This window comes from Echinops telfairi, unplaced genomic scaffold (assembly GCF_000313985.2).
Source record: "Echinops telfairi isolate 266 unplaced genomic scaffold, ASM31398v2 ScPeMD7_1713;HRSCAF=2227, whole genome shotgun sequence".
NCBI classification, from domain to species: Eukaryota; Metazoa; Chordata; class Mammalia; order Afrosoricida; family Tenrecidae; genus Echinops; species Echinops telfairi.
Genome location: NW_022105611.1, coordinates 12,431,352 through 12,440,857, shown reverse-complemented (window position 1 = coordinate 12,440,857; position 9,506 = coordinate 12,431,352). Strand labels below are relative to the sequence as shown.

General features: G+C 36.7%; 1 pseudogene; it reads right to left on the bottom strand.

Annotated features, from left to right (window-relative positions):
• The window catches only part of LOC101655056, a 28,908-nt pseudogene extending 20,516 nt beyond the window's left edge, over window positions 1-8,392 (bottom strand).
• Between the last annotated feature and the right edge of the window lie 1,114 nt (window positions 8,393-9,506).

Below are 9,506 nucleotides of genomic sequence, written 5' to 3'. Positions count from 1 at the left end.
AAAAAAAAAAAAGAAAAAAAATGATCCTGATTGACACAGACCTTTCATGATCAAATGACTTTCTACTCTGAATTTTTTGTTGATATTTAATATTTTCATAATGGAATGCATGTTAAAAAAGGGGGAGGGATTAATGTAAAACGTAATACTATTGTGAAGAACACATACGTCCCAAGTACATTCTGGTGGGAGGATTAATGGAGTGTGGTCCAATTCTCCAGGTTCCTTCCAGGTAGCATCAGGTAATATGCCTGGGTCTGAAGCTTCCCAAGAAACCCAAAATTGAACCTATTGTTGAGTTATATAAATCCCTTGAGTCATGAAAGAGTTATATTATAGATATGCCCAAAAATTATTCCAGCCTTAGCTTCTTTGATTGTCCATGGCATACACAGCAATACAAAGCATTCACTAATACAACCTCTTCCGATGAGAAACGTGGAAACTTCTATGGACATAACACCATCCTCTTGTAATCAAGGCTTCTCGCCAGGTTCATCAGTCACTTGTCATGCTGCTAATCCTCTGTCCAGTTGCATATGAAGCAAAGGCGTCTTACAACAGAGCTCATTGCAGAAAGTAAAACACAAACTGGTGTCCCCTGGTCATTGCCACAAGACATAGGTTTCTGGTGACATTCAGCTAATGAATTTCTTCATGATTAACTACTCATTATATGTGACCATTATAATGGAAACACATTTAGTCTGCACTGCACCTTTTATAAGCAAGTACTGTAGTTGTGTAAAGAGTAATTAATATAAGCGAGCAGGGGTAGTCCTTTTTTATGAAGTCAGAGAAAAATGGAGCTTGAAAAATATTATTCAAAATCAAACAAATTGCTGAAACAAAAACTATGCTCTGCTGAACTGTAACATCTATTCTTTTTTATCAGGATAGAAAACACAAGTTAAACACAATTAGATAATGCATCCAATATAGGCATTCTATTTCTCATCCTTCCAGAAGCATTGGAAGGAAGATTTTTAAAAAATCAACACAACTTCCCCAGTACTATTATTATTGTTAATTATTATCTTGTATTTGTGTAAATTTTCAGAATTATCTCTGAAATTAACAGTGGGGAGCCTTTCACCATTGCTTAATCTGTAGTGACATCTGGTGGCCTAAATTTCACATGTAGTTGAAGGAAGCTCACATCTTCATTATCTATCTTTTAAGACTATATGTAGTGAACAAATGCCCTTGCTCATTCACTCATAGGAATGAATTAGCCTTTTCTCGAATTCAGAAAGACAAATATTCACATGTGAAGGGTGAGGGTTTTATGGGATAGCCAACTATTTGTAAATATTATAATGGTAACTTATTCTAAAATTAAAGAGAGATTTAATTTGGTGCAAGGTGCTCTATCATTAAAAAATTCTGACACAAATTATTTTGAAGCAAGATTATTAAATGAATTAATGTTTAAAAATTGAATGTTAATTCATCAGCTACTATGGCCACATCACCTCTTTGAAATCTCATTAATTCATTCTTCAAACATTCTATGGATCACCTATTTGGGCAATGTTATCAAAAAATCTACATATAAGCAGATTTTTAGCATAACAATTGAATCTATGGAAAAATAAATATATACTCTTGTAGTGACTTTTAGATTTTCCCATGCTCCAAAAATATTTTTAACTTCTCAAGCATGCATTTATACTTCGTAATCCTCACCAAACCAAACATATTCTGAGTGCATAGCAAGCATTCAAATCTACATGGGAGTTTGATGGCTACTGCTTTCTCATGTATTGCTTATGTCTCATGGATTGGTTGGAATTAACAGAGCGATGAGGCAATCTATTGTTGTACTGTTGATCTCTTTTTATGGACCCCTATTGACATGTGGCTCAGTGTTCACTGTCAACTGAATGGGCTGTGTTTTGAACACACCTGTGCTCCACAATAGAAAAACACAGTAATATGCTGCTGAAAAGATTTCCAGTCTTGGAAAGCCTTCGGGCAATCCCACTCTGCCCTATAAAGGCTCTGTAAGCCAGAATCCATGGGCAGCAGTAGCTTTGGCTTAGTTTGAGTTCCCATGAAGATATAGGAATCAAGATCCTTGGCTATATTTTCACTTCTTTCCCTATCACCGTATTTTATATCCACTTAATTACCAATCCTGATGATTTTACCACATTGACAGATTTCAAACCTGTTAAAATCTATCCGTTTAGTCACAACTCTTGTGCCAATTCCCAATGCTTCTCATAGAACTATCATAATAAACATCTAAATGATTCCACATCCACTTTATCATTTTCCAGTCTTCTCCATACTGAATCAGGAGGGATATTTTCTAAACAAAATCTTGTCACTCGACTTTTTAGAACACTTCATTACAGGTAACTAGCCACCTTACTGCTCCTTAGAGCAGAAATGTCTTGAATCATTCATGGTCTTATCAATAATTATACTTTCAGCTCGAAAATACACACCATTATTTTTCAACTAGCTCAAATGCTACACATTTGAATAGACTGCTTCCACTTCCTAGAGAAATGGAAAAGCAGTGGTGGGGAACCCAGAGAAGTGACCAGAAATTCTACCTGGAATGGAGCATGTAACAAAAGGAAGCTCCCATGGACAGGTGAGTTATCACTCACACACACACACACCATGAAGGTTTACTCATTGCCATCAAGTCAATGCGGACTCATAGGGATGCCCTGTGGGTTTCTGCGAGAGTCACCTGTTCACTGGGGTAGAAAGCTCAGTCCTTCTCCCTCAGAGCTGCTGGTGGTTTGGAACTGCCGACCATGGGGATTACAGCTCAACTCATAAACACTACACCACCAGGTCTCCATATAAAGGTTAAAAAACTATAAGGAAATCATAAAATATTTCCTACTGAAACACAGATGTTGCCTTTGCAAACCTAGAGTGTTTGACTCACTTGACTCAAAGCCATTGAGTAGGTGGTGCTTCATAGCAACCCTATAGGACAGGGTTCCCAGACTGTAATTGTTTTAGGGGAGTAGAAAGTCCTCTTTTCCCCCCAGTGTTTGAAGAGAGTGAAACCATTCTAAGGAAAGGACCCAAGAACAGTAGTTTGAACCACCAATCACCAATCTACCAAGACACTACCCTCTGTCATTATCAAATTGCTGAGAGTGTTAATTGTACCTGTTCTTTTCCATGGTTTAAATTACATGAAAATAAAGTAAAATCTCAACTTGATATAGTCTGTTCCTAAGGATTCCAAACACTTTCTGGAGATGCGTTCATCTTAATAAACTCTATGAAATATTATAATTAATATTTATTAAGCATCCAGCATGCAATATACAGTATACAAAAGACAAGGAAGAAACTTGAATCTAGAAAAGATAATCTGATAATTCCTGAGTTGCAGTCACATTTTAAAGAAACATTCCAAAGAGAGTATCATTCAGAATTTATTGAGCTTACATGACCAATAGCTGACTCTCAAATACTTCATGTAAAGTAATTTGAGAGAAGACTAAATTAGTAGAAGAAAACATTTGAATTTTTAAAGATGTCTCTAGGTCTGAGGTAAGTTATTCAACCAGTCTAGGCTCTGTTATTTCTCTGTTGTAGTTGAGTTTGTGATATTTACATTGGTCAGTTTAGTGAATGGCTGCTAATAAATATGCTGTCATTGTTATATTTTTAGTCTATTAATACATATTTGAAAATATTAACTTTTAAGTTCCATAGATCTGAAAACTCATTCTAACTTACAAGAATTATTTAAATATTTGCACAGAGAATGAAAGATGCTCAGAACCACAAAATCTTGTATTTGTCATAGGAATGGTTGGCAGCCACACAAAAGACAACTTCAAAGACCACTGCATTAATAACAGAGGGTATGGTCTGGGGGTGATGCAGATGCATCGCCCAGCCATAACAATGACCTTCAGGGCAAAGAAGAATAATCATCCTTACAGGCATTGGCTTTGTATAGTGACTCACCTTTCTGCTTGAGAGATTTCTTTACCAATGCATATTTAGCGAAGTGAGGACTGTAAAGATGAAAGCACATCAAACATTTATTTCAGGAGTTGAATTTTTAAAGAAATAGCAGGTGTGACACATGATTTCTGAGAGGGGAATGTACTCCTCTGATGCCTCTCCTAGGACTCACGGGGGTGGGTGGCAGAGAGTGGGCAACATGGCATGAGCAGCCACAGATAAATATTCCATTGACAGACATTGCAGATAGGTAATGCATTCCTTACAAGACTAACATTTTAAAAATAGTCAATTTATTATGAATAAAACAAAAGAGAAAGCCACAAGGGAGGCAGTATTTTAAAAAATGACATAAACTCAATCTACCAGATCATTAAATCCCACTATTGAACATCCTATCAATAATTGCCTCCATCTGTGACTTTATAATTTTTCTCTCTGTACAACCCTGCACATCCCTTTTCATCACTCACACACACACAGGTACACACGTACACCGACATATACACAATTGTAATACTCAGAAATGCTTTGACAGACAGATGTGGCTAAAATTAGTTTGCATGCTTCTTCTACTAAACTTGATTAGTACTACACATGTAAAAACAAAATAAAGTTATGTAAAATTCCTCAAATGTAAAATTTGTAGTAATTATAATTTAACAAAAAATATATGTAGTCTATATATGTAGTGCAATTACTTTCAAAAATATTACCTATAGATTCTTTTCAAATAATAATTTCTATAGACAACTTTCTCTAAACACTTTAACCTTTGTGCAAATATTATTCTAATTTATTGCAATGAACATTATGAAGTTGGACTATTAGCCTTTTGTTTTGTTTGCAAATGAAGAAAGTAGGACATAGTAGGATGACGTGACTTACTCATAGTTAAATAATTAGTGAATACTGAGGCAAGGATATAAACTGAAGATTGTCTGTTTCTAGAACCTTCCCTTCTAATACTATCCAGTGTATAAAACAGATAAAAGTAGAGAGTCTATTGTAAGTTTATTCATTTTAAAACATTTATTTAATAGACTATAAGTCAAGGCTTATTAAGAACCTGAAAAATTGAGATGACACAACTTTTTATGCTGAAAGTGAAGAGGATTTGAAGGACATGCTGAAGAAGATCAAGGATCGCAGCCTTCAGTAGGGTTACAATTTGATGTAGAGAAAACCCAAATCCTCACCACTAGGCCAATAAGTACCATTGATACATGGAGAAAGGGTTGAAGTTGCCAATGATTTTATCTTGATACTCCACAATTATGCTCATGGAAACAGTAGTCAAAAGATCAAAAGACATGTTACATTGGGTATATCTGTTGAACAAGACCTCTTTTAAAGTTTAAAACCTTGGAGTTTACTCTGAGGACAAAGTTGTGCCTGACCCAAGCCATGCTAGTTTATATTGCTTCATATGCATGTGAAAGTTGGACATTGCCTGGGGAAAATTGAGGAATAATCTATGCATTTGAATTTTGCTGGAGAAGAATATCAAATGTACCATGGACTGTCAAAAGAACAAACCAATCTGTCCTGGAAGAAGTACAATTGGCGTAAGCATGACTTAGAGGTGAGCCTGGTGAGACTTCATCAAATATACCTTGGGGGTGTTGTTAGGAGGGACCAGTCCCTGGAGAAGGACATCACACTTGGTAAAGAATAGGGGCAGTGAAATAGAGGAAAGAACCTTGACAAGATGGATTGACACAGTGACTGCAAGAACGGGAGTAAACATAGGGACAATTATAAGGATGGGCCAGGGCTGGGCACCGTTTTATTCGGTTGTGGAAAAGGTCACTATGAATCAGAAGTGACTCAATGTCCCTTAACAACAGCAACATGAATTATGTCGTGTATTAATTACTAGAGGACCAATAAATATATATGTTCTTGACCCAACAACAAACCAAGTCAAAACAAACACATAATAACTGTGATAAGTTAGCTGTGTATTATCTTCCCAGTGCTTTCTTTGCATCCCACTATCTCCAATGTAACCTGTAGCCTCACCACGTACCAAGTTGTTCAAGCCTGATACTGAAATCATTGGAATTCTTATGCAACCAATATTCTGTCATCTTTATTCTTCAAAATATATTGTCAATGCACCTCTTGCTCAGTACTTCTTCTTTATATCAATGTCCTAAACCAGGACCCAATAACTTCTCATATACACACTATTGCTCTCACCTCCCACTGCCATTCCCTCTTCTCCCCTTCCCTTCTTCCAACATGTTTCTCCTTATCAAATCTGACACTAAGTAATAATAGGTGTCTGGAGATATACGGACAAATAAACCTTCCTGTGGTTTCCATAAAATCAACCACATTTAGAATAGATTTCCAACTTGAACAATTTAGAAGACCCTGATGTAGTCTTTATGACTAATGACCTTATTTTTGTTTGGCCATGCTTCACATGTTATAAATTCTCTTTACTTCCAATTCTTTAAAATATAATATATACCAAGCCACTATCCTGATAAAACACTTATTTTCCCTTCACTTAAGGGGAAAAATGCCACAGCTCCTTTCCTGCTACACAAAACACTTCACCCTTTCATCCCTGTGGCAGCTACACAATCTACTGTCAACTTGAGGAAGGGGTGGAGTCTAGCCTGTCAACCAGGCTGCAGCTTGATGACCTTATTTGCAGATGTGACGGAGATAAATAGCTCACTGGAGGCCACACACACTCTCTCTGCTTCGTCTCCCTGCGAGACTTTCCTGCTTACAAGCCACATGGAGCTAATGATGAGGGAGCTTCAGCCCTGAAGCTGGAGGAGCCACATGGAGACTCACGCCAGCGCTGAGATGCTTCCACCACCACTGGATCCACAAGACTTTCCTGCCATCTCCCTTCATCCAGTATCATTGCATGTGCTGCATGAGTCTGAAGAGGAATTTATAGACTGGTATCGGACATATGGGCTAATATCGGACATATGGACTTGATCTGGAGTGGGCTGGTATGTTTTCTAAAGATACAATGGCTCTTTTATATAGTTCTTTCTTATACATGTATGAGTGTCTATGAATGTTTCGCTAGAGAACCCTGCTTAACACAATCCCAGACTCACAACACTGTACTCCCTCCTTCATGATCACACTTACTTATTTGCTGCTAATCAGATATAAAAGTAATGTTCATAACACTATGCCTTTTTTTACATTATTTGAGTTGAATATCTTTTGTCATTCTTTAGCTTATACTGAAGAATTTTAAGTCACAGCTCAATGAATACTTCCGTGGAGCCTTTCCCAGACCTACCAAGGCAGAGTAATTTCATCTCTCTATCATATGTCCTTCCATGACAAAAAGAAAGGAAAGAAAGAAGAGAAAAATAAAACCAGTTCACTGCCATTGAGTAAATGCCAATTCAGAGTGACCCTTTAGAGCAGGGTGGCACTTCCCCCGTACGTTTCTGAGTTGTAATTCTTTATGGTAGAAGAAAGCGGTCTTTCTATGGAGGAACACCTGGTGGTTTTGAACTGATGACCTGGAAGTTAGCAGCCCAGCAAGTAACCAGTACACCACCAGGGCTTCTTGGTACTTCCACAGTATTTATAAATTGATGATACATTTAGATATTACATTTTCCCTTGCTAAATTATAATGACCAAGTAAAAGAACTTTCACAATTTAAAGTATCTCTAGACCTTTTTTGTTTTCCTAGCACATATTTTTTATGTATAATTAGCAAATAAATAATGCCTTTATATATTGTATCATCAGTGCCTTTATACATTACAATTCAGATTCAAACTGATTAAGTATGCAAACTGTATAATTTAAAATAGTACTCTGTTTTACATATGATTATATCTTTGATATTTTTGAAAACAAATATATTAGTATTAATACCCTAAAGACTCTTAAATTTGACCCCTATTGAATTAAGTAAATGGCCTCTTGTTTTGTCATCCTACCTTGGGCTCACCCTTCACCAATTCAATCTCTACTTTATAGCCAGAGAGGTATTTTAAAAATCAGAAGTTTGATTATGCCCCATGTAACTTGTTTTTTATTTTTTCACATATCATGCCAAACAGCTCCTTTGTTCCTGGCTTCTGTTTATCTCTGCAGTTTTCATTCTCTTCATCCTTAACTCAACCTAACCCTTCAGCACACCACAAAACAAAACAAAGTCATCCTGTGCTCCCCATAGAAAACTTATTTCAGTTTCCTTTTTCATCCCATATGCTCAAAAGCTCATGTGTATTACTTAATCTATGTCTCTGTTATAAATCTTTTCCCTAACAACTCTCCTTCAATTATGTGGATGCTTAAAGCTCAACCAGGCCAATAAACCTTTGCAGACTAACTCCATACCTTCCCTCTGCCATTCTAGGTAGTTGTTTGCTTCTGACCTCCGTCACACCTGCTCTCGTCCTCAGCATAATGCTGACGAGAGTTCATTTCGACTTCTTGTTTACTTCTCTGTATAACTGTACTACATTTCAAAATCTTAAAAGTCATGAGCTCTCTTCATTCATCACCAGGAGTTCGAGGTACATAGCAGGTATTAAGTAAATGTTGAATGGATGATGGTATATTCTTAACACTTAGGCTTTGGGCTATGTAAAGTCAAGAAAGCAACCTGAGATCTTAAAAATAGAGGGAGTGTCAAACTTGTCTCAAGGACCCTAAGTGAGCAAGACACTCAATTCCAAGTTGATTATGAGCCTTTGACCAGGAATAGATAATAGAATATATTTGTGATAAATTAGACTTTGGGAAGTACATTCCATTTAACAAATCATAATACATTTTTAGAGTGAAAACTTAATGTCCCTTTGAAAAGTTGAGAAGGCAAACACTGAAAGGCAGGAGAGAAGGAGTATTTAATTGAACTGTGTAGATGCACATGGGTGTGTCATTTCTCCTCTTTGGTCTCTCTGTCAACCACAAAGGAACAAGTCCAATGTTCACTAGAGTCACGTTTCTGATTTGGAAGTCTAGAAGCTAACTCTCCTTTTTCTATTATTTACTATTAAAAATGTCTATAAAGCTTTTACTATCTTATCTTCTGATGGACCATCTACTCTACTAAAATTTATATTTTAAAAATAAAAAAAATCCATACCAACAACTCGTTTAACAATTATAATAACATTCCTAGCCCTCATTGATGCCATCTAGAGCTATAGACCTGGGTCCAGGCCCCATCAATCCAATAATTCACCACCATCCTCTTCAGTGACCTAGACTTTCTCCAGAACTATTAGAAGGGAGAGAAAAAAAAAAGAAGGGAGATGCTTTTTGTCTCTGCTGTTGATACACTGGAATAATAGGAACGTCAAAGGACAGATACATGTATATGACAGTAGTTGGACTGAAAATGAATTTGGTATGCTTGCCTGAAGTTAGTGTGAGTTGTTGTACTCCTACTTTGGAAACTTTTTGTGGCAGCGACATAATCTGGAGTCAATTTGGGACTTAAGAGGATTATGAGTGAAGGGCTGGAGTCTGACCTGCCAATCAGATCCTAGCCAATGAGGCGTCTGTGTTGGCATGGCCTACTCCTGAGAAT